An 8758-nucleotide genomic window follows, 5' to 3' on the forward strand; every position below is an offset into this window, starting at 1 on the left:
ATGGAGGTCCCTCAAAAAATTAAAAATAGAAATTCCATATGACCCAATAATTCCATTACTGAGTATTTATACAGGGAAAATGAAAACACGAACCGGAAAGGATATATGCAACTCCCTGTTTATTACAGTATTGTTTAAAAAAGCCAAGACATAGAAGAGACTTAAGTGTCCATCACTAGATGAATGGACAAGGAAAATGTTTTATATATATACATATATAATGTTATATATATATTACAATATATTACATATATAAAATATACAGTGGAATATTACACATCCATAAAAAGGATGAAATTGTGCCAGTTGTGACAACATGGGTGGACCTAGAGGGTTTTATGCTAAGTGAAATAAATCAGACTGACAAAGACAAATATCATATGATTCCACTCATAAATGGAATCTTTAAAAAGAAGAATAAATAAACAAAAAGCAAAAACAGAACTATAAATACAGAGAACAAACTGATGGTTGCCAGAGGGAAAGGGATGGAGGGGTGGGCAAATGTGTGAAAGGAGAGAGGAAGATACAGGTCTCCAGTTATGGAATGAGGAAGTCACGGGAATATATTGAGGGTACTGGAAGTTAATTATATTTCTAAGGAGAGGTCTATAACTCCAGAAAAATCCTGAGATCAAGTTCCTGGATGGGAGAATAGTAAATGAGAAAACCTGCATCCAACACTAGGACCAATGTCCTGTGTTCCTCAAGTTTTCTTTTTCCAGATTCAATATTCTGACTCAACTCTTCCTCAGACTGTCTATCATCCTGGCCATCTTCCTCTTTCAATTCCAGTAACTCAGTGATCCTTGTGAAATGTGGCAACAGGACACCACACATGAGTCTAATCAATGGGACTAAGGCTTCTTTTGTTCTGAACACTCTCCTTCACTGTTGCAACCTAAGACCAAGCAGCTTTTTGGGGCAATTACATCATTTTTTTGGATCACCAAACTTGCACCTATTAGAAATTATAAGTCATTTGTACATCAACTTCCACCGTTAAATCAGATATCACCAATGCTATGCACCTGTAAATCTGAGGTAGATTTAGTAAGCTCACTTTTAGGACCTTACATTTATGCATATTTAATCTCTTATTTTAACCTGTCAGTGACTTAATGAATCCTGATTTTGATATGAAGTGTTATAGCAAGAACTCTTTGTTTGATTTTAGGCAAAAATTGAAATACTATTCTTTTTATATCTTCATCAAAGCATTAATTCAAATATTAAAAGTAGTATAGGACTAAGTAGAGATTCCTGGGCATGCTACTAGGTACTTCCTTTTAGGTTGAAATTATGCATTTTAAAGTTCTCTTTAGTTATGTATCAACCAGTTTTTAACCAGGTTTGAACACATCTAATTTTACTAACATCTTAACCAGGGATCACAATTTACCAGGTGAAATAAGATATTTTGGTTTACCATCCATGTATTAAAAACTTTTTAAATGGCATTATGTGGGTTTTTATTCTCCATTTAGCCATACTTTATACCTTTTACTCTTAGACTAGTTTAATAACATATGCTATGTACTTGCCTGGACTCTTCAAACATTTAAATTGCCCAGCCCTATGTGAGTCATTTCACTTAGCATGTAGAAGCATTAAGCGAATATCACTACCCCCCAACTCAAAAAAATGAGAAAAAAAAGCCAGATAATCAACAAAATCATAAATTTCCTGGAATCCATGAAAGAGCCAAGGTCATATGACAAGCAGGTCAACTGAATGTTAAAGGGTCACAGAACTTCTGAAGGCGGATATGACACATAAGTTGCCTCATCTTTGTCAAAATAGATGAGAAAAAGGGAGATGCTATAAAAGTGGGTAAAAAGTGAATAGCCAAAATTTTAAACAAATCCTTCAAGGTCAAATGTAAGCTCGCAACACAATTTAGAATCTGCTACAGTCGCTGACTCAAAGAAAATCAGTACTAATTCTCAAGTTCTTTTCTGAGCCTCCACTGGGTATTCCCAAGAAAAATGGGGACAGGACAAGATCAGAGAGATTCTTCCTTAGTAATGAAAACAGTTTCACAGCTTCTCTCATTTAAAACAAAAGACCAAAAAATAAAAAAATAAAAATTAAAAAAAAAAAAATAAAACAAAAGGCCATCTGCCTTTGAGGGACAGGCAAGGAAACCCATCTGACTCAGGTGCCTAAAATGTTAGAAAGCAGAAGTCTACTACCCGTGGGAAGGGGCAGGAAACTGCCCATGCAAGACCCTTCATAGATCAAGACAGAGTTTGACTGTCAAGAGAGGGGGAAGAAGGGAAAGTTAGAGGAGATAGAGGGAGTGCTGAGATAACCCCATCTCGGAGGCCAGGCCAAGAGTCCTTCCTAAGTTTGAGGTCATACCAGGAAGACAGACTTCTTGCCGTACAAGGGCTTAACTGTCTTAATTCTCTTAGAATTTAAGACAATTCTAATTGTCTCTTTCTTAATACCTCTTATGAGGAGGTATTACAGTCTCTTTTTAACAGATGATTATGTTGAGAGTCAGGCAATGTGCCTTGCCCAACATTGCTCACTTAGTACAAAGCAAACAAAAGATTTAAACCAGGTCTCCCAACAACTCCTAGTCACATTAAACTGTGCTATATTAGGAAGCTGATGGTAACTCTCTAAAACAATAAGACCACTACTAACATTTATTCAATACTCTCCTTATTTCCAGATATGTTCAATTTCATTTAATTTTCCCAAATGTCCTTGTTGGTAATAATATTATCAGTATTCCAAGTTTGCTCATTGAACTGAGGTTCAAAACAGCTAAAGCAACGTTCAATCTTTTTCCCTAGTTTCTATTACCTGTTGTTTTCTAAATCCATTGTTGGAGTAGGAGGTCAGGACATGTTTGGTACTTTTATCCTCACTCTTCTGACTTGTGTTATTGATCCCTTGTACTCTGAATCTTGCTTTCTTGGGGTGGTGGTACAAGGCTGTTTTTTTCTATGTTTGATTCTTACTTAGCCTTATGAAATGATAGTACCTAGTATTTCCTTTCTGACTCAGCTTGTTTCTCTGAACTTGACAGAGTCAGTCAGTTTCCAAACCGTGATGTGCTTGGTTTGTGATTCCCTAATCCAATCTTGATGCATTATAGCCACCGTTTTAACATCTCTTGGCCAGACTTAGGGTCTTGATGTCTAAGTTTTCACTGGCCTCATCCCGTTCAAGTTCCTGCAGGATCAAAGGACACAGTGCTTAAGAAACAGGCAGACATAGGCCTCACTCCTGATTCTGCTTTTTCTAGTCTGATGAGACTGAGCAAATTATTTACCCTCTTTGTGTCTCAGTTTACACTTTTAGCAAATGGAGATTATACTATTCATCTCATATGGTCATTATTAGGACTGAATGAACAAAATGTGTGAAGTATTTAGGGCAGTGTTATACAGGGAATGCTCAAGGGACGACGATTACTACTATAGTTTTTATTACTACAATTATTATGGTTTATGAGGAGGTTGGCTAGACCCAAATTTATAACTTCATTGTTCTTAGCACTAAAGGTTAATCATCAGGTTAAACCAGCCAAAATCATCTATCTGTGTAATAGTTTCCTGACAAGTGAACCTCACTTTTCATATATCCATATTTTCATTTGTATTCAGTTGGTTGAATGCTTAGCAAAGACCTTGGAGACAGAGGTGGAGGGAAGAGGATAAGGACCCATTAGGGCTTTTGCAAATTTTAAATTATATAATTCCTGTAAGTTGCAACTGCTCAACATTTTATTATGTTCACTCTTCCTTTTCTTTTCTTTCTTTCTTTTTTTTTTTTAAAGTAGGCTCCATGCTCAACACAGAGCTTGAACTCATGACCTTAAGATCAAGGGTCAAATGCTCTACTGGTTGAGCCAGACAGGCACCCTTTTCACTCTTCCTTATTTATTTATTTGATTTACTCTTTTAAAAAATATTTTATTTACTATTTGAGTGTGAGAGAGACAGAGAGAGAGAGAGAGAGAGAGAGAGATTGTGTGGAGGGGGTAGGGTAAAAGGGGAAGGAGAGGGACAAACAGACTGTGTGCTAAGCCCAGAGCCCAGTGCTGGCATGATCCTACTACCCTGAGACCATGACTGGAACTGAAATCCAGAGTCACATGCTCAAGCAACAGGCCCACCCAAGGGTCCCAACACTCTTCCTTTTCTTAAAGAAATTGTGAATGTTATAAAGATTATTATTATCTTTTTATAAAAGAAAATATATGTACATAGTACAAATAGATGCTTTGTAATTTCAATGTAGATTTAATGGCAAAAATGTTAATTGATAGAGACCATGTTATTGTTCAAATGTAGAAAGCAGTAAGAATATTTTAACTGACATATAACATAGGTTTTCTGGGCCTGGCATCCCATTTCATTGCTTAATTAATAGTATATTTTTTCCCTTAATTTTAAAAATATGCTTTTAACTGTTGCTTCGGCCTGGAAGACCTTTGGGTAAAACCCTAATTGCTGTCAAGGAAAACAAAATTTTCCGGCCAACTTAATATAACCACACAGTTCTACATTCATGTAAGTTGTGTACAAAAGCAGAACTGTCCTGTAATATTGAGAAGGAAAGTTTTGGTCAAGCTGGTGCCTCTGGATTTTGACTGTAGGTGCACAAACATTGACATTTTGTGACTAATGACCAGGAAAACAGCTACTCACACCAAAAGTTCAAGATTAGTGTTGTTCACTTACTGGCCTAGAAGAATGACTTACTATAATTCTCTCAGTGATTTGAAGTCTGAGGTCCTAGAGCCAGTGGGCCAGAAGGGGTAGACAACTGAGCTCACGAGTTCTACTTGCTTACTTGTACCTGATCTTCCTTAAATTATAGGGGCGAGGCTGGCAGGCTAGAGCTAGGGATACATCAGATAAGGTAATTATCTATGAAAAGGATGAGGCCTTGGGATCCCTGGTGGCTCAGTGGTTGAGCTCCTCCCTTCAGCCCAGGGCGTGATCCTGGAGTCCAGGGATCGAGTCCCATATCGGGCTCCCTGCATGGGGCCTGCTTCTCCCTCTGCCTGTGTCTCTGCCTCTCTCTCTCTCGGTCTTTCATGAATAAATAAAATCTTTTTAAAAAATTAAAAAATAAAGGATGAGGCCTTGATTTTCATATACCAAGGTACACATGATTGATTGCAATTACTTCCCAAGGGGAGATTTTGGATTAGAGTATGGGTTAAAGAGGCTGGGACAAGGTAACCCTTTACCTAGAAGTAAGGCGTGGTAGTGGAAGGAAGGGCAAACAAAAGAGAAATGAGAGACAGTGAAGAAAAACAAACCTATTTTAGGATTTTACCTTGAATTGGTCCTTTTTTTTTTTTTAAGATTTTATTTATTCATTCGAGACAGAGAGACAGCACAGAGGGAGAGGGAGAAGCAGAATCCCAGCTGAGCTGGGAGCCTGATGTGGAACTTGATCCCAGGACCTGGAGATAATAATGTAAGCTGAAGGTAGATACTTAACCATCTGAGCCACCCAGGCACCTCTTGAGTTGGTCCCTTGTATAATGAAGTCTTCCATTATCAGATTTAGGTTAGAAGTATTGAATTATCAGAAAACAGAGATACATAAATTAGTCTATTTTCACATTTTTTTCTGCATATAGAAAATGCCAATTTTAAAGACTGGTGTTAGAAATTTTTTAAAAAAGAAAGTGATTTGTGATCTGCTAAAAAGTGCATATTTTTACAAGTTATATATCCAAAAGTATGGAATAGTGTAGATAAAAATCTAACTTGGGTCAAGAATTCTTTTTTTCCACATTTTTCCCCCTTACATACCAAATATACACTTAGCACTTTAAAATGTTCAGTATCTGATTTAGTGATAGTAAGTGATAAAGTAGGTAGAACAGACATTATTAGCCTTAAGTGAAGAAACTGTGGGTCAAATAGCCCAAATGCTTCTGCTAGTAACGTATAACTACCATTTGTTACGATTAGGCATAAGATCCTCATCTATTGACTATTGTTCCTTTTTTTTCATTTAAATTCAAGTTATTAAACATTTTTAAAAGATTTTATTTATTTATTCATGAGAGACACACAGAGAGAGGCAGAGACACAGGCAGAGAGAGAAGCAGGCTCCACGTAGGAATCCGACATGGGACTTGATCCGTGGACTCCAGGATCACGCCTTGGGCTGAAGGGAGGCGCTCAACCACTGAGCCACCCAGGTGTCCCAACATATAGTGTATTATTAGTTTCAGGGTAGAGTTTAGTGACTTATCAGATGCATATAAAACCCAGTGTTCATTACATCATGTGCCCTCCTTAATGCCCACCACCCAGTTACCCCAAGCTCTATCCACAATCCCTCCAGCAACCCTGTTTGTTTCTTACTGTTAAGAGTCTCTTATTGTTTTCCTCTTTCTCTGTTTTTCTTATTTTATTTTTCCTTTCCTTCCCCTATGTTCATCTGTTTTGTTTCTTAAATTCCACATATGAGTGAAATCATATGGTATTTGTCTTTCTCTGAATCATCTACTTCTTAAAATTAGACTAAACCCAGATTCACTTCTGCTATATCACATGGACCATTGCAAAATAAAATGTGTAATACATGTTTATATTAGTTGAATTACATTGAAGATTATCAGACATAAGCTGTTTAGTGAGTAGTAGAAATTCTTTCTTCCATTCCTTATCAAATTCTTGAATGTTAACCATGTCTGACCGCATTTATTTCACAACTTAGAGCTGTGGTTACAATGAGACCTAAAGAATTAAGTCAGCTATCTGAGAAATAAAATTCAAGCTCCAAATATGCTCACTTCAAACATATGTTATCTGTGCACATTCATGAAGAGTCAAGATATAGGCCTAAGATGCCAAATAGTTACTTTATTTTATTCTGTGACCATTCACCCATCTAATAGCTCAGTTGTAATCATATCCTTTTTTGCCCATTCTCATATGCTTATTCTGTCTGCCCTGAGTACCTCACTTTCTGCAACTTTTTTTTGGTATCTTAAAAAAAATTTTTTTTAAAGATTATTTATTTATTTAATTATTCATGAGAGACACACACAGAGAGAGGCAGGGACATAGTCAGAGGGAAAGCAGGCTCCCTGCAGGGACTGTGGTGAAGGACTCAGTACCAGGACCCTGGGATCATGCCCTGAGCTGAAGGCAGATGCTCAACCGCTGAGCTGCCCAGGCATTCCCCTTTTCTTTTTTTGCATTTTACACTGTATAATCCTCTCCCTATTCTGAGCAGAATGGGGGCTAATAGCTGGTTTTATGGATATAAGTATTGGCTTCATATATCTCTCCTCTCTGAGCATGGATACACATCAGAGTATTAAGGGGCACTTGAGTGGCTCTGTTGGATAAGTGTCTGACTCTTGATTTTGGCTCCGGACAAGATCTCAGGGTCATGAGGTCAAGCCCTGTGTCATTAAGATTCATCTTCTTCCTCTGCTCCTTCCTCAGCCCCCCACTCCTCACCCTCACATGCTCTCTCTAAAATAAACAAATGAATTTAAAAAAAAATCAGTGTATTAAGGTTAGAAGGCTCATTTGGTCTAACAGACAATCCACTCCAGGAATTCCCTTTTCATTGCCCCTGCCAAGTGGTGTTATCCCCATGTTTAAATACAATCTGTGATGAGAAGCTTCCTGCAGTAGCCCTTTTCAAATTTGAGCTTGTCTCTTAGATTTTCTGTTCATTGAAACAAAGTTTTTTCTCCCTTTTTTTACCGTTTGTCCATAGTCCTACCATTAGGATAATATGTAAGTCTTTTTCTTTTCCCACATGTTATACCTTTGCATATTTGTACCTGGATGTTATATATATCTTCTCTGCTTTGAACCAAACAGCACTCATTGTATCAACCACTGGTCATATAGCTTGCTTTTAAGTCCCTTTAAGTCCCTTAAGTCCCATATTTATTCTCCTCTAGACATAATGCCCCTGATAGAGCCCATTTCTAGGCTATAAAATAGAGCCATAAAATGAGCCAGGCAGAGACAGCAATTCTGATTTAAGGGATATGTACGTCTGAGCTTTTTAAGGAGGAGAGATGGGTTATGTAAGATTACGACATGAAGAGAGGTCAAACAAAAGAAGGGGTCTGCTTTTCTAGTTTTGACCCTTTTTGTCTCTAGTGATGAGGGCACAAGAAGACATGAAAAGGGATGGTGAAAATAAGCCCCAGTTAAGCTTAGAGGAGTATGATTGGGGTGAAGGTGACGTACATTTCATGCCCTCTTATGAAGGAGTATGCTTTTCAATCTACCCTTCTCAAAAAGTCACATGCTCAGTAAAACATCAGCCAATGATGAATTATGGAAGGAATGTCACAACCAAATGGGGTGAAGCTCCAAGGCTTCATTTTGGTGTATCCGCCCATCTCTTGAATTATTTTGCATTTCATTTGGTGTTGAAGACAGAACGAAGGCATTTCACTAATTTTCTTTGAAAGCCCAGATTTAAGTGTACCAGGATTAGCATAGTTATCTGTTAGATAAACTAACTGTACTGTGGGGTCGCCTCTCATGAAAGATCTTAGAAAACTGGAAGCTTAAGAATATGGATACTGAAAAAACTTTGAAGTATACATAGGGCTAATTCTAGAGCTTGAATATCTAAATACCTAACTGATCCTGTCAAGATCGTATTTAGCCTCTGAAGTCATATGTATTTGTTTTTAATATGAAGGTAATAAATCATGTCATTGTTTAAAATTGTAAGGTATGTGTACACCAGGCAGGCACAGAGCTGAATTATGACTTTGAAGCCTTTT

The sequence above is a fragment of the Vulpes lagopus genome, chromosome 21 (assembly GCF_018345385.1).
Source record: "Vulpes lagopus strain Blue_001 chromosome 21, ASM1834538v1, whole genome shotgun sequence".
Lineage (NCBI taxonomy): Eukaryota > Metazoa > Chordata > Mammalia > Carnivora > Canidae > Vulpes > Vulpes lagopus.